Source organism: Ambystoma mexicanum, chromosome 2p (assembly GCF_040938575.1).
Source record: "Ambystoma mexicanum isolate Mex_15411 chromosome 2p, UKY_AmexF1_1, whole genome shotgun sequence".
In the NCBI taxonomy this organism is placed as follows: Eukaryota; Metazoa; Chordata; class Amphibia; order Caudata; family Ambystomatidae; genus Ambystoma; species Ambystoma mexicanum.
The window spans coordinates 292,530,908-292,553,538 of NC_090923.1; positions in this window are offsets into that span (position 1 = coordinate 292,530,908).

Here is a 22,631-nt window from a genome sequence, read left to right on the forward strand (position 1 = left end):
TTGTGTGTTATATCCGTATCCTCTCCCTCTCATAATTCCTCCTCTCCCCCTGTTGTAATTATAATACCCAGCTCCTGGCATTGAGTATCCTCCTCCCATGTTGGTCGTGTATGGTTGGAGTGGCGGCACCTGTTGTGTTATAGTCTGTGAGGGTGGTATTTGGGAGGGATCTTGTGCAGCCACTACTTGTGTGGGGCTTTGGGTCATTGTTGTAGGTGTAGTTATTAGTGCCCCTTCCATTGTGTATTTAGTAAGTTTTTTCTGTACTAGTTTAGCCTCTTCCGTTTTCCTGTCCTCTTCCTTTTGTTTCATTTTTCCTTGCCATGTCCTGCAATGATGCACTATTGTCAGTTGTATTTCTGGCCATGCTTTTGCTTCCATTCCCACTACTTTCTTCAGTTGTTTCTGAACTCCTTCGGGGAGCCCTTGTACTAGTATATGATAAAATATTGCTGGTGTTTTGTCCCATTGTTCTCTAGTTTCCATGCGCCACTTCTCTTGGATTTCCTGGATATAATCAACAGGATCTTCGTTCTCACGCATCTTGCGTGAGGTAATTGCTCCTATTTCTGATGTGTCTGGGTACTGTACCCTCAGTGCCTGCCATAGTGCATGTCTGCAGTTTGCGAATGGTGCCCCATCGTGCGATGTGTTTGCTATTGTTACCCCAGGGAATCCCGCTCTCTTCCAAATGTCATCCGCTGCATCCCCTAATATCGATATTAGAAGGCCCTTTACATCTCCCACTGCCAGTTTCTGTCCTGCGGTGTGTTTTTCCATTTCATATATCCATTTACCCGCACCTCCACTTAATGATGGGAGCCTGCACTTTATATTTTCTTTGTCTGTATGCTTCCAAGGGACGTACTGTGGTCTAACCCCTCCCCTCTCCAGAAGTGGCATTAAGTTGTGTCTCGTTTTACCCCGTGGGTTCCATAAAATCGAGTCCTCACACCCCTCCTCTTCTTCCCTCTCTTCTACATCGTCAATTTCGTCCGTATTTCCCCTGCTCGTAACTCTTTCTTCTCCATCTTTTCCCCTTCTTCCATCATTTCCTGTATTTAATGTGGGCATGTGTATTCGTCCTTCCTGCCTACGTCTAGGGAGGTCTCTAAGCCGACCTACATAGGGTGTCAGTTCGTTTGTGAAGGACGCAAGTTTGATTGTACGTAATGAGCGTGAGGTGGTTGAGCATGTAGGGTGGGATGGGAGAGGGTGTGATGGTGATGGTGTGGCTTCATGTGTCTGTCTTTCCGCTATTCCTTGCTCTTCCTCCTCACATTTCTCCAGTTCATCCTTTCTCCTACAGATCCATGGTGAGTCTGTATTGGTGCGGGTGGTGTATAGTTTATCTAGGCTTTCCCTTTCACTGTTTCTTCCTTCCTTCTCCATTCCTTCTTCTTCCTCACTACAAAAGTCATTCATAAACGGCAGCCCCCACTCTGTCTTTTTTCCCTTGATTGTTACTGTTTTTAAGTCTATTAGGTCCGGTTCTCCCTTTTCTCCTTTACCAACCGCTCCCCTTTGCGCTGATGTTGTTGCTACTTCTGTGTCTCTATATACATACCCCCTTACTTCACTCTCCCTTCTCCTATCTTCTCTTTCCCCTTCATTTCTCTCCTCCAGCTCTCTACCAATTTCCTCCCTTTTCCTTTTTAATTCCTCCATTACTTCACTACTCACCTTTTCCAATATCCTTTCATCCTCTTTCTTCCTTTCCCATCTCACCCTCTCCCTTTCTAATATACTCTCTATCACCCTCCCTTCTTCGTATTTCTTAGTCGTTTCTGATAGTAATCTCTTCTTCCACATTGCCATTTCTTTTTCTTTCTCTTCTTCTTCCCTTTTCCTCTCTCGTAGCACTGCTCTTGATACCCTTTCTGCTGCTGCTTTTGCCCTTTCAGCTTCTCTCCTTTGCTCCTCAGTTCGTTCCCTTATTTTTTCCAATTCGTTCTTACCTTCTTTCCTCCCTCTCGAGCTGTTTGATCAGTTCATTCTGCTCATCCCTTAACTCTGCTAGTCGTTCCTCCAAAATCTCTTCCTTTTGTCGTAACAGCTCTTCCCCTCTCATTCCACTCTCCCTGGTATTATCCTCGTCTATTTTCCTTACTACCTCCTTCTCTTCTCCTGTTAATGAACCTCGTAATTTTAATAGTATCTGCGCAGCTACCCACTCATCATGTCCTATTTCCACAGTTTGTTCTTCTCCAGTCCTCCCCTCCCCTGCTGGCATCTTCCTATGAGCCACATATGGTGGCGGGCTGTATGCCGGGTTCGAGTACCCCTCAGCTGCCCTTAACTGTCCTCGTTCTATTTCTCCTAATTCTCTTAAAGGGTACAACCCCCCTCCCTCTGTTTTCACTACCTTTGCTAGGGGTATATCGTTGCTCTGTTCCTTTTTTATTTCATTTTCTTTTGAGTTATTATTCTTTTCTCCTCCCTCTTGTCCGTTCCCCGTGTTCTTTGGGTCTTCACTCCCCTTCTTCCCATTCTCTCCTTCCTCCTTAATCTCTTTTTCTTCCGGTATTTCCCCCACAGTGAACATTCCATTTGGTCCTGGTCGGGACCCTTGGTACATCCTCCATAAGTTAAACACCTCCACGTGGTTTGTCAACTTCTTCCCTTTGTATGTATTATGCAGATGGTTTAATAGTGAATGTTGGGTATATGGATCGAAGCTACCATTAGGCGGCCATGGTGTTATCATTTTGTTGTCCGTCCCCTGTGTCCATTCTATGCTATACTTGATCAGTTTCTCCCTATGGGGTGACAGTGTTGTACATATGTGTTGTAGTGGGGTAGTGAGGGTGTTCCCCCACCCTCCCGATCCTGTCCCGTATGACATAGTAGCGCTTCACTTGTTATCCTTCCCCTATTTGGTAGCTATTATCTTACTAACACTTACAATACACAGCCTTATACCTTTACCTGGCCCCGTAAGTTTGGGGACTTGCGATAGTCCGCTAAGGAAAATTATTAAAATATAGTATTTACATTTGTATATTTTCTTCTTTCTTTCTTCCTTTACACAACACCCTTACGGCCCCCTGCGGCCGAGGCGCACGTAGCCCCCTGCAGCTGCGTACCCCTTGTGACGTTCTTATACAGTCGTCCTATTTTCATTTGCTCCTCCTCCTTCTTCTACACTTGCCGTGGCCGGCGTTCTCCGTGCGCAGCCACGTCCCCCGTTTCGCCTTTCCCCGATCAACTCATTACCGTTTATCTCCGTTTCCACTCCCTTACCACAGTTCTCTTCCCCACCACTCTCAGAAAGAAAAATGCCTTGTGCTCGGGATATCCTATGAAAGCCCTACTGGTGACGTCACCGATCACTTCGAACTACTGGTAAGTTCTTCATATATTCTTTAAGTCCAAAATACACTTGCAATCTACCCCCGTTAACCCCACAGCTGTCTTCCTGTCACTCCTGGAACAAGGTAATCAATAATATAATCGGACTGCGCACGCTGCGTCGCCTCGCGTGTGATACGCCCCTCGACAGGAGGGCTTAACCAGCCAATTATCTTCCGTATTGGGCAACTAACTAGCTACCGCCTACAGGGAAACGTCATCTACCTATCGAGTTTCTTGCTCGAACAATAGGGATCCTCATCTGCTCATTGATCAATAAATGCCAACTCGTAGGAAGCCACACACACACACCCTTACATGTAGTCGCGACCTAGGCCAATCAGTGTCTACGAGTGGCCGCACGTGATGTTTTCGTGCTCCACCTCCCTCTCTCGCGTAACGTAGCCGACTGCTCTCGCACTCGTTCGGCTACCATTCATTTCATTGCCTACACTAAATTGTCAAACCTTCGCCGCGCACCTGTGCAACACCTCCCACCTCCCGTATTTAATTCCTCCCCCCTCCCTCACAATTTCACATTGCTTGTTGTGCGTGGCATGCTCACCAAGTTCTCTTGATGCAGGGCCGCTCGACTGCGTGCACCCCTCCAAGCGGCTCGCCACCTCCCCTCGTCTGGACCACGTCTGGACACTCGCCAACCGCGGGCGGGATACTTTTCAACCGGCTCCCGAAAGCCAATATCCGGATTGCGCTGTCCGGTCTTCTCGCAGTTCCGCGATGGTCCTGTAGTCCTCAGAAGGGGGCAACGGCAGAGGGGGCCGCGCCGCCGGGCCTCCTCACAACGGGAGTACCTGGAAAAAGAAAATAAAAAAGCAGATCTTAAACAGATCTCAGCAGTGCCTCCAACTTGTCAGGGGGAAATTCTGCCGGGGTCGGCCGGGCCGTCCGTAGACCTCCGGGCAGGGAGGCCCCAACTCCTCCCGTATATCCCAAAAGAGATAGAGTATGAGACACACGCAAGAAGCAAGGTGACTCTGCTGTTTATTAGACAAAACGGCAGGGATGGGTCAAGGATCGTACGCGTCCGTCCTGACACACACACTCGTGGGGCACGCAGGCCCTTTTTACCTTAGTATGACGCACTACTTGCGTCACCTTAGAAAGTTTAACAAAAAACCAATTTCCACTCTGGATTGGTTACTCGAGTGGTAGGGTTAGTATAGCATACATATAGAGAACGATGTTAGTGGTTGAGGGTTAGTCAGGTGGTATACCTGGGCTGTCCCTTCAATTTGATACATGAAAATTGTTACATGAAGACCTCTGAGGATTGGTCAATGTTAATGGCGTCAGTGATAAGAGCCCCATGTTCTGATTGGTCGGCTCGCGAGCCTCCCAGTCTGAGACTATCGCTGTTCCCAGCTCGCGGTGCACCTGTCATTTGCAACAATGTTTTACTATGGGTAGGTGTAAACAATGTGAGGATTTATTCATATGTTGGGAGGTCGACTACTCCCACTGCTGCAGATGTCCAATGAGTCTTTTAATTGTATCTGCCTGTGTCTTGAAACGTGGGATTCAGGCGTCTCCTTCCTCCTGGGCTTGGCATCCTGTCAAGTTTGGCTTTGTCACGTGAGGTGGGACCGTGTTTGAGGCAAAATTCAGCACAATTAATATTGTTTTTCCCACTGTGTGCCTGGTTTATCTTGCAGGTGCGACCTTGGCGCCGGCTTGCGGCGTGCGAGATTGTAACATCGTGCCCTTGGCGGTGTGCTTTCGCCGGGCTCATTCTGCAGGGTCAGCAACCGAGCTCTTGCTCATTCAATGTTCACGGAAGCTTTTGCTTGGGGCCTACTTGGGCCTGGTGCATAGGTGGAACTGTTTGATGCAGAGCGCTTTAGGTTACGGTATCATAGTGCTCTATCCTCAGTATCGTGTCTCCGTTATATTCTTCATTATGGTACATGGTTTTTAGAAGAAGCGTGAGCAAGCCTTTTTAGGTAAATTCATTATGCGTCTTGCGTTTCTGCATTTTGAGAGCCTATGTGGAAAATAATAAAGATGCACGTCCGTGGGTATGTCTGTCGCCTACGTCATAGCACTGAGTATGTTCTTCGTGTGGATTGGTGTGGGAGTGTCCGGTGTGCGTGTTTGCACAGGTGTGCTGACCATTGGCTAGGTCGTCATGGCATCTCTAACGACGTGTAGGTTTAGTCGAGTTGATCCATGTCGCAGGTGTCGGCATGGACAGGGCGGGCTGCTGGGCAGGTAGGTGGGCACATCCGTATGTTCCTGTACCAGGGTATTTGGTCGTCTGGTAGATAGGCAAACTCCTCTCGTGGTGGGTGTCTAGGCCGTGATCCTCTAGGCAAAGCGCGAGAGGGGAAGGGCGGGAGCCTGTTCTTCCATTCTCCCACTTCACTAGTATATGTTCGATGCTAGGGGGATGATGCGCACAGGCGATAGGTACAATAGGACATAAGGTACATGCCCCAGATAAAAACTCCAAAGAATATGTGTTAAAGGAAATCTTAGCGACTGATCTACTGGCAATAGATATTTCCAACAGTGATTCAGGGTGCATGGACGATGATACATGGAGTTGTTTGCAAGACGATCAGAAGTAGTTTAGCACTTGGCATAGGCCAAAAGGAGGGTTTGTCAAACGGGAAATTATATTGTGCCTCCTATTGTGATGAATATATGTATATTGGCCTGCGCCAATCTGCTTGTAAGCCACTTGCAAAGAAATCCGTGTTGCATGGTCCCGACCTTCAAATCAATGTAAGCTGCCATTTTAGGTCAAACCGCCATTTTAGGTTCTCTCTGCAAAGTCACCCTGTGAGCTAAAATGGTAGACAGTGTCATTCCGAAAATGTAACATGGCCGTCTTGACCTCTGTATAAACTAATGTGTAACTTGCCAGCAGGCCACTTGTTAGTGTCATGAACTGAGACCTTGTCCTTTGTTGACCTGTGTGTAAAGGATTACTCGTGTCAATGAAGCTAATCCGCAAGCATATGTTACGAACAATGTATTCAAATAGTGAAATGTGAACACTTGTTTGACTACATTGTATAGATGTTTAAGAAGGCTCAACACGAGATCCTAAGATACACTGTTACTATTAAAGCTTGTCGGTGAATACATTAAAAGTAAACCCTAAGCGTAGATGTGTGAACTCGGCACGAACCCTAGATCCGTAATGTATTAACGAATATTAACCCACAGTAGGGTTGGACATCATGTTTTCAAAGGTACGACTATTCTAATGTACAGTCCCACTCACTGAGCACAACGAACCACGCTGGAGTTCGTTGTGTTGTGCTGAGGGCCGATAGCTATCTGTTTTTTTGTCCTTTGAAACTGTTCAGTATATAATAAAGATCTTTGTATTTTCCTTTGTAACCTATGTTCGGTGTATTTCCTTTTGGGGTACTCAGCCTCCATATTTTCTCTTTGTTTTCACAGGGATGCCCTTTGGCCGCCACACTATATAATCTGTTTACAGCAGATTTTGAAGAACATCTCTGAGACAACACCCTGAATTCTCCCAAAATTAACTCCATTCCGGTGCCAACCATGATGTACGCTGATGACATAATTTTACTAGACAAAACAACAACTGGGCTGCAGACCAGTTTACAACTGATGGGCGGCTATATGGAATCATATGAACTACGCATAAACGTGAACAAAACAACAGTTATGTCCTTAGTTAAGCAACCATTTAAGAGGAAAAAACAACTGAATCTCACACTTGATGGGAAACGACTGGACGAAGTGACAACATTCAAATATCTAGGAATTACCATCAACCAATCCAAGGTAGAAAAACAATGGATTGGTAAGCTCAAGGACAAAATCCAAGTCTTAGCAAGGCAAGGGTGCGTGCTCCACCATAAACACAGCAAGTTTTCTTTTAAGCCTATAATTTCCTATTATAGACAGAAAGTTATTCGGACAATAATTTACAGATGTGAAGCAATGCTCAATGCAAGAAACATAAACTGTACAATACTAGAAGCAATGTTCTGGCGCAAGATCTTGAGACTCCCATCAACCTATCCCATGGTAAGAATCAGACATGAAATAGCCACGCAATCCATAATTGTCATTTGGAAGCAAGTAGATATCTTCCACTAACTGCTGTCTGATGAGAAAGCTCCAGCAATACAAATCTTGAGATCCCATCCAACTGCAATGAATAACTGTTTTACAAGTATGGAAAAAGGAACTACTATGACAATTGGAGAATGAAGACATCTCGGTAGAAATGCTAACACAAAGACTGCAACATGCCAAAAGAAAAATCATGGAGAATGATTGGATAAATACCTGCAATTTGAAAGCAAAGTACCGTATGAACCTCCAATGTCACACTGACACACAAGCCATCAAAGAGTTACCCAAATACATGATAAGATTTCCATATTCCAACATCCGGGCAACCTACATGGAAATTCGCCTGAACACACTGCCGACTATAGCTAAATTAGCCATGTTTAGGCTAATATTACTCTCAGAACACTATTGTCGCTTCTGTAAAAACCAAGAAATACCAGAAATGACCTACTAATGGTATGCCCGGCGCTAGCTCAAAAGAGACTCTTCATTGGTACGTACTTCAAAATCTCATCATAGTATATGGACACCGAAACCCGATGGACAATGATAATGAACGGACAAGCCAACAAACTCATCTTTACAGTTGTACAATTTCTGCACAATATTTTAGAAATGAGCAATTGATTATCTTCGAAACCTAAAAACTATGTAATGCCTGGAAGCCGAGTTCACAACAGTCTTCAGTAAATATATGTGATTTTATATTAGATTGAATACCTAAACTTCAAAGGTGATAAATGAAAAGTTTATAATTAAACTATATCATTTTAATTAAAAACAATAAAGGGGGATGTTGGATAAAACCACACTCTGCCCTGCTCTTCCCCACTAAAGCCTGTGGGGTATAATCAAAGGCCCCAAACCAACAGAACTGACGAGCCATGTGAAAAGGGTCTACCTGTCATTAGAAAAAGAAAGCAGCATTTTAATTTATAAAGGGCGAAGAAATTCATAGGACCCTTACACACAAAAGACAGGATTTTTAAACACTGACACAAAAATGGCTTTGCATGGTGTTTTCAAGTTAAAGCAAGACATGAGAAAAATTACCCCCTACCAACATAAAGATGTCAGGGAAAAGACATGGGGCCTCATTATAAGGTCGGCAGTAAGGGATTAACGGTGCCGGTAAGGATGCCGGTGCTGTTAACCCCTTACCGCTGCATTACGAGGTCCCTTATCGGTTCCCACTACGGCCGGCTGGTAAAACCAGCCGCCCTTATTGGGAGCCGCTAAAGGTCCAGAGAGCTAACAACGGGCCCGTTATTAACGGGCCCGTTGTTAACTCCCTCCCATTCCAATTGAGCCCTATGGGGGCTCGAATGGGAATGGGTTCCCTGAATGGGGAAATACCGGGTCCTCCAAGGTTGGAATGACCCGGTAACTCCCCATTCAGGGAACCTGGACCCAGTATGCGATATGGGGGTAGCCATGGCACTAATAGCACCATGGCTACCTCAATACTCGTAATGAGGCGCATGGTGTGTTGACAAAAATGAATGTATATTATGCTTCACATACAAAATACCAGCAAACATTTGAAATGAGCAGCCTGCTTGGTTGCCATGAAAAAGTCCCTGTAGGCCTATTTAGGCAGACTATATGGGTGTCTTCCTGCATGGGAAATCCAGAGAAGGATAAAACAAAAATGTAATCCAAGTGCAGATGGGAAAAGCACATCACAGTACTGGCTGAGAAATGAATGCAGCATTTTCACTGAAACTGCCACCAATCAAACGGTGGGGGACAGCAACAATCCAGACTTACTTTTCAGCAGGAAAACAAACAGCAGATAATTAAAAGTGTATTGTATTAATGACTGAAAGAAACAGACCTGTACTTTTAGCAAAAAAAAGCAAAGTGGACCCTGAAAAAACACTGTATGTCAAGGAATCAAGGCTGATGTTAGAAAGTGCAATACGTGAGTCAATTTCAGGACAAATGGTGGGGCTCTGGTCTAAATTCACAAAGAACTACCCCACTGAAAGCTGGCTGGCATTCCACCTGTTTACAACTGCAATAAATTGCGTCCCGCTAAGAGGTGTTGAAAAGAGAATTCCCCTCGACCTACTGTTGCAGAAGGCAGTTCTGAGCAGCACAAATGCTTGGCTTGTGCATGACCAAAGTAGGGTGGAGCTGTGAACACAGGGGTTGCAATCAAAACTGAACTCTGAATTCAACTTGAAAGAAACTAATGAAACAGGCTAGTCCAGTGAGACAAATGGCCTAGAGGAGGAGAACCTCATATTTGTACATATGAACATTCCCTTTGATTAAATCGACTGTCACATGTGTGGCTTTTCCTCAGAAAATTCAAATCACCCTGTAGACATGTCTGTTTTATTTTGTAGATAATTTTAAGGCTCTTTTGGTGATATAAAATTCTCCATCTGCAACTTAAGGAATTGTAAGCACAAGCTAACATGTGTTCTTGGCTGCTTTTAACATTTCCTGAACAGGATAGTTGGCATGCTGGTGGAGTGTACAATTAGGAATATGGGTAATAAATTACATGTTCCTAACTGTTATGCCTTTTACAAAACATGGTAGGAAATTGCCAAAAGGCTGTGCAACATGGTATGGACCCGGCTGTTGTCTTATTACATTCCCTCTGATAAGCTGAATCAGTAAATATATATATTACGTCTGTTTCTAGTAATATTATGAGTTTTTGACGCATAACAGGTTTTAGCGAAACATTTGACATGAGGCCAAAGGGGATTGCAAATGGGAATTGCCATATGTCTGCTCCAGACTCTCAACCAATCCTTTGAGATGGGCTGAATTTGGGAGGAGAGAGAAGGGTAACTGTCCAATCCTATATGCAAGAACTCTTGCAGGGTACTCCCCATGATTGTAAACTAGATGGTGCCATTATTCCTATATAAAGTGGAATGCATGTGAGGAAGGGACAGAGCTGCTGAAATATACCATCGGGGACAGCTGCTGAAAAATTCCATCTGACAGCTGCCAGGAAACACCAAAAGGAGACTTTTGCAGAGATTGCCTCTGGGCAGAGCTGGCTATTTCTGGGATGGCCTAAAAGCTGACTGGGTCCTATGGTGGAGAGCTGGTGACCATCCTTGAGAGTGGAGTGACCAGACCCCTGCCCTGTCCTTCCAGAGGGTCCTGACATGCAGCTGGTTTTTCTGAACTTTAAACATAGGTTTTCTGTTTAAGTAGAGTTGAACCCTTTGCAACCAAAATGTGGGGGTCTGCTGGCCTTATTTCCGTTTACTTTATAGTGGGTGGATAGGGAATGAAACACAAAATTCTTCAATCACCCCAATTGTTACGATTCAGCTTCCCCAACACATGCCTTTAAGTGGAGGGAGGTGTGAAATGCAAAATTGTCAAATAATCACAATTTTTACCATCCAGCTTTCCCAACACAAGCCTTTAAGTGGGGGGGGGGGGTCTGAGATCCAAAATGTCCAAATCATTCCAATTTTTCTGCCAGACTTCCCCAAAACAGACCAAAGTAGGGGGGGTTCTGAAAAACAAACTGCTAAATCCCCCTGTTTTTATTCATGCTAGCCTTTTAAGCGCGCAGGGAAACTGAAATTGTGCAGCATCACAAATGTAAAGTGATGTTATTCAGGGACCAGTGTTGATGATCCCTTATTTTGAAATTTGTATAAAGTCAAATATTGTGATTTAAGTTTTCCAATCAAAATTTTGTGAGTTATTTATATAGAGAGAAGTGTATTGTGTTGGCACCTGGATATAGTGGTGTGTGACATTTTAGTGCAATTTTCTATTACCTATCTTCCAAATAAAAACAAACATGTTTCCTGTACCTCGGCCTGGTTCTTGCTTCATTGGTAGCTCAGGGGGAGGGATCCAAGGGGCATGATATGAGGCTGATATAGGGCTGAATAAAAAAACTGATTAACTGTTTATTGTGTGACACCTAGATTGGGAAGGGAAGGAACTACTTGTGTTAAGGGTGACCTCTCAATAAACCGTAGATAAACAGAAAAGCAGATTTCCCTAAACCTAGAAACAGAGAGGAGTAAATTTAAACAACAGAAGAGGATTCTAGATCTTATTTGTCAAAGAAACTTTTATTTAAGGTTCTTTTTTGCATATAGAAAGTAAATTGTACAATTAATTCAGAAAACCGAAAACAAAGTCAAACTCCTATGGACAACCTACCATTAGCAAAAGAAGACTACACAATCTGGAAACACTTCTAATATCAAACAAATACAAATCATATATTCAGTCATGCCAATCATGCCATCAACAACTCATTCACACTCAATACTAAAATTACACAAAGCAAAAACATAATTCTGAATGTAAAATATCATTAATCTATTTCTTTTGGTCCAGAAGTGAGGATACCCAAGAATGTTTTCTAGGACACTGTAGTTAGCCAGTCCCTAACGGTTTCGACATGTAGGGATTTCACAACGTCTTCATAAAGGGAGTAAACACAGTATAAAGCAGTTGTCGAAAATGGATGGATGTATGCAGCACAGGCAAGGAAGAATGCATCTACTACATCGGTCAGCGCCAGGTTTTTCACAGAATGTAGACGCTGCGCATGACAAATTTGAAGTGTCCTGGGCAATGTAGTAAGGGGTGTTCCATTTTTGTCACAAGAACATTTATATATGGAAGGCCATCATTAAAAAGGTGGTGGTGGTCTCAAGAGAATTATCTCTGCTTTCCACATTCAAGTTGATAGCGCAGCACGATATGCTGTGACAACTTCGGCCAATGGTGCCGTGAAGCCTTCGTAGTGGAGTCTGGGCTCTCAATAAACCATTACAAAACCTAAATGAGGTCATGGTTTGAGCGTGGGGATTTCTTGGGGAGGCAAGGGTGGATCTGCCAATGAGTGAGCTGGATTTACAGTGTCCTACAGGGGATTTGTGGTGCATAGCCTATGATATTCTTAAGTTTTGAATTATTCTAATATTTATCAAATATGCAAAAATTGCGATTTGCAGCTGTAAATTGTTTGGCCCCAAATGAACGTGCGAGACGGTGTCCAGTTTTGTGTTGTGTGCTCTCTCTCCCGGCTGTTCCATAAATAAAGCTGTGTTATTTCTGCAGTTTGTGTACTCCATTTTGAGAATTTTTTGTCTCCTAATTTTGGGTCATTTTGGGACATCTCCACCTTCACAATCTCTTCAATTTCCTTTGGGTTTTCTATTGATCCCTCTTCATCCAATCGGTCCAATCCCTCTTCATCCAATCGGTCAGAAATAAATGCAATTAACACAGAGTGCTTTAAATCTCAAAACCGGCATCAGAGAACAGCTTTGTTGATATTTAAAGAACACTAAAGTGTCCTCAGCTTTTAAATGGTGACACATGAATGCATTGAGTAGACAGGACATTTTACTGTGTTCTCCACTCACATAATGACCAAGGTCATGATTTTGCGGCTGCATCAGCTGATGTCAAAAGCTGGGGAGTGTGCTTTGATCAATTGCCATCAGGGCACTTGTCCTTAGGTTAACTGCACCGCAGATTACATTATCACAAGATGGCGGATGGGAAAAGATGCAGTTCACAGATATTAATCCTTCATAATTAGCCTCATTACGACCCTGGCGGATGGACCATGGTGCTAATAGCACCATGATCCATGCTGGTAACTTTCCGACTCTGCCATGGCGGAATGGGTAATTACCACCCCATTCCGAGGTTGGCGGAGTGGTAATTCCCCCTTCCGCCATGGCCCTTCCCCATTCCCATTTTTGCCCCATAGGGCATAATGGGAATGGGGAAGGCGCTAAGTACGGTGCCGCAAATTGCGGCACCGTACTTAGCACCAAGGTCCCTTTGCGGCATGGTTTTTAACGCCTGCAAAAAGCAGGCGTTAAAATCACCATCCCGCAAAGGGACCTTGTAATCAGGCGTTAAGGGTCAGCGCCATTTACGGCGCCGTAAAACCCTTAACGCCTGACTCGTAATGAGGCCCAATGTAAGTCGTGATCTACAAAAAAAAAGAAATACAACAATATATTCTGCCATGTGGATGTCAGTACGATTGGTCGGACTTATCATGTGAGTGAACCTTTCCTATCTGCTTAGATATAGCAGTGGATTCATCATCTGCAGCTGAGACGTGTATGCTTTATGTAAGTTACTTGTGAGTGCTGTGGGTCCTCACACTCCCTAAAAAGAGTACCATTCAGCTAACAGTTGCTATTAATTTTAGTATTTTGAGGCACTAAAACTGTAATGCACTGTAGGTTTGTGAAGGTTCCTTCTAAGCATATTTTTGTGTCTCTGGTGCTTGGTACTTGGGTGTGTTCTTTCACGTATGTGCTGCATTAGACTGTTATGATAATGTGTGTTCTTTTCCTAAAGCCTGCTCAGCATTGCAGGACAAAGAGAATCTACACATCTATGTCTGCCCCTCACCCAACCCTAATTATTTAACATTGAGGAGCTAATTTTCCATGAGGCATAATGTGAATGAAAGGTGTAAAAGACTTGAGTAAGGCTTTAATGCCTTTCATTCATGTCGTGTCCATTTTCAAGCATTAGTATTGTGGAGAGAAAGGGCAGAATACAAGTTGCGTTCCCGTTGCCTCTCTTCCCCTCCACCATACAAATGCTCCAGCATTTATGCCAGCATGGATTTTCACGCCGGCACAAATGATGGAGATCCTATGGGTCCTCCAGCTTTAAGCACAATCAAAATGCAGGCAGACCTCACAGGATCCATTGTGAACACTGACTACCATGCTTCAATTGTGAAGACTGCTTACCATGCGCACATGGTAAGCAGTCTACACAATGCAAATGAAATGCTGTCCAACATAAGAGCATCTCAGACAGCATTTAATTTCAATAGTGAGTGACGGCTGCCATGCGAGCACAGAAAACGGTGACTACAATTAAATGTAAACCATGGATGGCATGTAATTATTAGTGGTAAATATGTCTACATAATGTTCTGAATTAAACATAGATCAATGTGCTACAGAAAGGCTTGCCGTTTGTACCCACATAAACATGTGATCCTTTTACATTACATCCAGACTTGAAATAGCAAAGCTCCTCAGGAAAATCTGGCTAAAAAATGTGTTGTCATTAATGATACCAGAACTGAGAGGGATACAACAGCTTTACACAACCCCTCCACTTTCTAGCTGTCAGGAGGTAACATCACAGCGGAGTCAATCATATTTTAAAAGGTCCTACTTACATTTTTGCAACAACTGGAGAAAACCCCAAAAACCCAGGTTTAACAACTGTTGTAAAAAAAGACAGAGCAGCCCTTCTAGGCCTTTCCAACAATACTGAGATCACAATCAAACCAGCGGATAAGGGTGGGTATGTGCTTATCATGGACTCCGAAGAGTATAACAAAATGGTGAATGCACTTATTGAGGAAAGAGCGAGCTATATCCCTTTAATGAAAGATCTAACCTCTACACTCCTCTACACTGTGCCACCTTATCAACCCTTTAGTGGAAAAGGCACTCACAGAGGGATGGATCAGTAGAACAGAAGCAGAATTCTCGACACCCAATCTCCCACGTGCACCAGCCTTGTATGTCCATCTAAGATTCACCAGCAAGACCCATATGTCAGACATAGGGTCACTACTAGAATCCCTCTGACAGTTTTCAAACTTTTTTCTCAAGGGTGAAGTCTCAAAGAGTATGTTTTATGTAAAGGACACTGCAGCCATGCTCACTCTCCTGAACCTAAAATCTTTTGACTCCAAAACACAATGGCTAGTTACTCCTGACATTGAATCTTTGTATATGAAGATTCTGCAACAGGAAACACTAATAGTGATTCAGAAAGTCTTAGAAAACTGAAGACCACCTCCAGAGTTTCCCATTCAACTGACTTTACAGTTCACAGAAATTGAATTTACCAACAACTTTGTGTACAATGAACAGTTTTACCAACAAACATTGGGCACCGCGATGAGAGCAACATTTGCCCCTTGCCTCACCAACTTATATTAAGTGCCTTAGAGGAAGACACGATATATGACAACAATCCTTTTGTACAACATCTGATCACATTCCTGAGGTACATTGATGACATATTTATCATCTTCCCAGGCAATGAAGAGCAATTGATTTCCTTTTTTGAATGGCTAAATACAAGGGGCCTGATTCAGAGAAGAGGTTTATAATGGCACAATCCCATAGGAAAATGTTCTGTGAATCAGGCCCAAGGAATGCATACCTACACTTTACAATGACAAAAAGGAAAAAAAGCAATACCTTTTCCAGACCTATGGATCTCAGCAAAGCAGGGGGGGTCAAACAAACCACGGTCTATCACAAAATCACAGACTGCAATTCTTTACTACAGTTTGACAGTAATCATCCCCTGAGCCTGGAAAGAATCTACCTTTCGGCCAATTCCTTTGTTACAGAAGAAATTGCTTTAGCAGACTTGAATATGAACAACAAGAAGTTCAACTGAGTACTAAAGGAAGGGCACAAGGTTATCCCAAAAACATAGTTTGCCATGCAAGCAAAAGGGCAGGCAACATGCGAAGAGAAGTCATATTACAGCAACACCATCAATACAGTACATCTGAGCAAGAATTCACAGCCGTTCTTAGTAATTCCCCACTAGTGAAGCGACTCAAGAAAGAAATTTAGTCAACTATGGCAAATGCTCAATATGGGAGACTCTAATCTGGAACGACACAGTTTTGTGATAAAAAGACTAAAAAGCCTACGTGACTATCTTGTACATAGTTACCAACAAAAACCAGCAAAAAACCCTGCACAGTCAACCCTGTGGTCTAACAACGGGACACACCCCCTGTGGTGCCTGCTCAGTATGCTAGCAAACATTGTGAAGTACCTCCATCGAAATAGGTTGTACCACTCCTTGGTTACAAAAAAGTTTTCCCAATTGCAACTCACAGCATGTGGTATATCTGTTCACATGTCCCTGTAACCTTCGATATGTCGGCATGACAACCTGGAAGATTAGGCAGAGAATTGTGGAGCACAAATCATGCATCCATACCAAAAAACAGACTGCGCCAATGGTGGAGCACTTTATGCTCAAGAAACATTCAAAAAAAGATTTGAAATGGACATTTATTGAACAGGTCAAACTGCTACCAAGAGGCAGGGTTATTAGCCGACTGTAAAGCCAGATATCGTATGAAGAAGCCTGGTATGTTATCATTACAAATCCATTACTCATTTAGTGAATCATTAGTAATTAGTGACTCATTTAGGGATCCAGTTATCCATCATTCATTCTGATTAGTAGTGACATTAGACTATCCACATATTATTCAGCCATTTGCATTTGCTAGAGAAGAGGCCTGTTAGATTTATGGCCTGTTATATTAAGTGCCTTGTAGAAGACTTGTTTAGACATATGTATTATGTATGCATTGTAGAGACATGCATGAGTGTGCACTTAGGAGTATGTATTGGGCTTTGAGTATAGCGCTTGGGGTGAGTGAATGCGTTAGGCACTACATTCGAGAATAGAAAGCATGTAGCTGGCTCCTAAGCCATTCTGAAGCCATTGAGACAGAAGAGAAGTGCCACTTAGTTCTGCGGAAAGATGTTATGGTACACTGTGAGCGAGGAATGCATAAACAGTTTGCTTAGCAGACAGAGATTAAATGTGACTCTTGCCTTAGTAGAAGCAGAGAAGGGCTGGCTTTATTATCAGGCCTGACTGGCTTGCAGACGAAAAAGGTGGGGACATGCAGCAGGGAGTGAGTTGCTTCAGGCAGAGACAGACAGGATAGAGGGATTTCAGAAGCTAACAGTGGAGTGAATGGAGAAATATGGAGGGAGATGGGAGGATGGTGTTTCGTAACACAGATAGCATGTACAAGATAGGCTTAAATGTCACAATGACAGAACACACAGTAACTGAACAGAACAAGACATGCATCACAGACTTTCAGGCACTTAACAAGAGAAATGCTGGTTTGACAGAAACAAGTGAATGCTTAATGTAACCATAGAGATGGATGTACGTCATTGAATAGTATATCCTGAGGTGAGGCTTTGGGAATTTTTGGATGGAGATGACTCTGAGAGATGGAGAGACGTTTGGTTGGCATGAGATCGAGAGGCAAATGAAAGGAAGGTGCCATTGAGAGAGAGGCGTTTGGTGTGGCATTGATGGAGGCATTGGCATACAGCCTTGGCAAAGCAGCTTTGGAGAGATCGATGAGCTTTGCAGAGGCTTGAGGGAGGCAGTTCGAGTGACCAGACTGGCAGAGTGGAGTATTGCTGATATGAGGCCTAATTGATCTGAATAAGACTCGTGCATGGGAAATTAGGACAACACTCACACAGAGCTTTGGGTTTGGAGAAGGGGAAATCAGACAGGGATTGTTTTAGAGAGAAAGTGTGAAGTGTGGTGTGGATTGGAGAGGAATACTGAATGCTGACGCTTGCAAATTGTTATTAGGCTGCATTTGTTGTTATTAGGCTGCATTAGCATTATAGATACAGCTAATTAGATTGCTTGCATTAGAAGCCTGTAAGGCTTACAGTTATTGCATTGCATTGTAGATTTGCACCGAGAGCATAAAGGGTGCAATTTCAGGATTTGCATTATAGTAGTATTTGCATCATGCCTTACTGTGCATGAATAAATGTACTCCATTGTGTTATAATTGAAACTGACTTGTCTGTTTTCATTTGTGTTATCTTATTTCTCGTGTCATTTCTTAGTGTTTAGTGTTTTGGTTTGTCATGCATGTTATTTCGTTTTGTGTCTATTCTTAGGGTTATGGTATTAGGTTATGTTTGTGTGTCCATAGCATAGTAACTTAGGAGTAACACAGTGCACAATCGCCCTGAGATACAAGAGCAGGGGGGTGGCATAGTGATCCACCCCCCTCCGAGGTAGATTTGGAAACTAGCAAGTGGTCACCCATAAGGGGCTAGGCCAAAGGTAATTTTGTTTTTTAGAACTAACACGACTTCTGCTGATAACAGAACTAGAGTGGATTTTCAGACTAAAAACTGGTCTCAATGAAGGTATACCTTGGCAGCACCTGGCCACTGCATGACTTATTGCTCCAGAAGATAGTCATGACAAAGACACGCAAGATATGTAAATCACATAAAGAGCAGCAAGCATGCAGGGGTTTGTGAGTCCCAGACTGGACAGATCCCTGCATAAGTGATCTGACCACACAAGGTCTGCTAGACGGGATCAAACAACTGACACGATGCAACTGTTAAGCTAACAGAGCACAGGTTTAAAGTTACTTTTAAACGTGCTGTGCATCGGCAGCACTATGTATTACTTGATTTAGACCACTGAAAGAAACGATGTGTGTGAGACCGCATACATCACAACTGGGGTCTGGCATGTGCAGTATATATCTAAACGAGATCACAGCCTCTCATGATACACTTTGCCAACCAATCCGAGGAAAAAATAAAATAGCGTATATTATATTTAGACTCAGAGTTCCATACTATCTAAGAGAAAATATCCACTAAGAGTCATGTTCATGCACCGCACAGGTGTTTTACCAGCAATTCAAGGTTACAAGGGCATAAACGGCACAATAAATGGCACATGATCAAAATTGTTGCCCCCTGCAAAAATAACCCAAAAATGATAGCAAGATTACTGAAGAATAGAAACTTGCACAAAAAATGACTATGGGGTCATTACTGTGGGGTCAAATGACCCCTGGATGCAAGAAATAAAAAGGCCAGAGTCAGTTATGAGGACTCCCCAAATTCCCAGGCCTGTACAGAAATAATGTGGACATGAGGCTCTGCACTTTCAAAGCAAAAAGGAGTGAAATTGAGCCTCAAAACATTGAGATACATAAAAATGTCAATTGCCTGGCATAAGGGAAAGACACACTGCAAGGTTTGTCAAAATTATTGGAGAGCTGAAGTAACATTCTTGGAAACTACAGTTGACAGAACCCTCAATGGGATGTCAGCATTGTGAGCAGCAGTGGCAGTGAAGCAGATTGCCTTCTGTCATGAACATTAAATAAAATTAGTAAGTCCGTTTATCCCTTTAAACTAAAGATATGCTCTTCAAAATGTGCAAGATTTTTAAAATATGAACTTGGTTTCTGTTATGCTGGGAGGCTGAACTGGGTTAAACTGCTGCAGTAAAATTAAGTCTTTTTTCACAGCTGAAACTAACACAGTGCCATTTCAATTTTGCTTCCAAGTGACACTTTGCAAAGCTAGAATTACACCAAAGAGTTTACAAATGTAATTATGATGCCCTCATTTAACCCCCAAATGCAGGGAACAACTTTGCAATGACATTTATCCATGTTAAAATTGTGTGTCTTTCCAGGGTCATTTTACAGTGAAAATGTGAGTTAAAAGGTAATGTTGGCTAAGTGGGTTGCTTGCCATTGGTTTCATTTCTCTCTGTTTGTGACTTCCTCGGATGTGAAACTAAATACCAAAGCCCATGCTGTCATTGCAGACATGAGGGCCATCCTTTTAAAAATACAAACTAAATAACTGTATAAATCAAATTTGCATTGGGGTCGAGATAAAGGCAGCTCTTTTCCCCAGCTTTTATGAACCAGGTCACTTAGGGCGCAATAAAACTTGCCTTAGCTGGCAATTAGCTCTTGGAATATGCAAGCTAATTTCTACACAGGACCCCTCTTGGTGTCACAGCCAGGAACAGGCACATGGCAAGGGTGCGGGCCAGGTTTAGGAGTAGTTGACTGCCCATTGTGTAAAATGGGAGAAATTGATTTTATCATATAAAATTGTAGGATTTCTGAAAAGTTGTCAAACAGGCCTATCTGGTCTCGCAAAAATATTTTTTGTGTGACCTACACAACTCAAGTTATTCATGAAAACATCATGGGGACCGCCTTGTATAGTTGAGAGACATGAAAATTTGATGAAACATCTAAAATATGATTCATATTCCGCCCACTGAGTGCCATATTTTTCACAGATATAGTTCTGAAGTAAATGAGGAAAAACTGTAGCTCCGCATAGGAATGACATGTACACTCTGAGTAGTGTCATTTGACTTGCAGTAAAATATCATGTTCAAAAATGCCTTCATATGTGTCAAAGTATGAAACTTAAAGGCACTTGTCATGCAGTGAGATGTCTGTGTCCTTGAACCAGACCATGCCCCGTGTCAAAGAAAGATGATGGAAGGGTCTCTACCCCTAGCCAGTCCAAAGCACTCGCACATTTGCTGGACCTAGCAGCATGCAGGTTGGTGTGGAGGATTGGACATTAACCAATCTTTTTCCGCGGGAACCATGACACATTTGTTATGTCATTTGCTGTATATCTAGATAACCCCACCTCAAATCAGGACCTTTCCAACTAAATTCTGAGGCGAGTGGCTGGCAAAAGCTGGAGAACCATCCCAGTACAGTGAGGCCTAACTTGCAGTTGAGCCAGGAGGTTTAGTAGCTGCTTTGGGGCCCCTTGGAGGAAAGAGGGAATCCGAGACTGACCCCATTGGCTGTCTCAGCAGTGTTCTGGCACTACCTGATATCTAGTCCAGACCTCTCCTGTAAGTATATATACCCGAAGCCATAGATTGCATGAGCCATATATTCTTTCAGCATTGCCATAGAGATTCCCCCATGGAAAAATCCCCTCTCTTCGTTGCCTATGTATTTCAGTCATTTTCCCATTGAATAATTCCTTGTGTGCTAGAGTATTTCAGTCATTTTCCTATTGAAGAATCCCCATTTGCCTGTGTAAATCTGTAGTATATTTTTCTAGTGAATCAATTAATTTCCCCATTTATTTCACTGGATTTGTAAGGTTGGAATTCGAAACCAAACATCTCTTCCCAGTGTCTTGCGAATTGTTATAGTTATAAAGTATTGCCCAAAAGAATTAATCACATTGTAATCTGAGAACAAATTTGTCCCTGTGTTTAAATTGTGCCCTGCTAAACGAATTTCCAACTGAAACTGTATTTTCCCATTTCATCTGTCATCCTAACCCAAAACCGATTTTCCTTTTGTGAGTCACCCCATTTCCCAGAGCTTGCCTATCATTTTAAGTATCACTGAAAATGAATTCCCATTTGCATTTACTTTCCCATTGTCCATATGTTGAATATCCTAAAACCATTTTCCCCCTTGTGTGCTGAATAGTATTTTCTAAAGCCCTGCCCGTCTTCCTATGCTTTCCCATAGCAGCTGTGGTAAATAATAAAAAACACATTTTTTCCATTGTGCGCTAAAAATGGATTTTGCCATTCTTTGCTTGCTCCCCATATAGTAACTATGGACTAGATGCCAAATCCGATTTTTACCTTGGATTCGCACTCCTTGTTACTGCCTTCCTTCTAAAACTGACAAGCCTAGTTGTGGGGTATATTTACCAGCCCCAACAGAAATCCCCTGCATCACAAAACTGCATTTTAGCAGTTAAAAAAAAATGGCTGTGCTTTTGTCTGCTAAGCACATATAGGGCAAGATTGAACATTGCCACCCCAAGAATGGGTGCATTCTGTTTTCTTCATGCAAACCCAAACAAAATATCTCAAAGGCAGAATGGCTCAGCACCGCTTTGCTGTCATCTCAAAAACTCAAAGCTGTACAAGAAAATTTCCTGTATTTAAAATGACTTTGCGCTGGTGCTATTTTCCTTTTTAAACATCACACAGTTTTGTTCCGGTAAAACACAGCTATGTCCATCTATTTCATGTTGAACATCATCAAATAAGGCCATCCCTCCCAGAACAGAATTGTTTTTTATCAAAGAAAGTCTGTGAAGAGCAGGGAATTTCATTTTAGTCCGCACGACTAGGATTCAATTTGGAAACAAATTAACACATGCAAAGTGCTTCAAAAGAAGGCTCACTATCTCTTGCTATGTGTCAATTACCAAGAAACCATTTTTCAAGCATATCCTTGTGTACAGAAACAGACCAGAGCTATAAAAAGCCTTCAGAAAGCAAATGCAAAGAAAACCACATCTTGTGAAATCAACATGTAGAAAATGAACACGTGTAAATCTGTTTTTGCAAAAGCAAGAAAACAGCTCTTTTGAAAGCTAAATGTGAAATCATCCCAAACCTCGCACAGAAACAGTATTATATGTGTGGGCTGGAGTGGTTTAAATGTATATTATATGTATTTACAAAAAGACTTGGGTTCTGGGGAAGAAAGAGAGGAAAAGAAAAAAAATGTTTGAAAACAGCAGTACCAGTTTGGCAAGGAAGGCACTTCAAAGGTACCAGCCCCCATGGGAAAGGAAGCCCCTTTACAA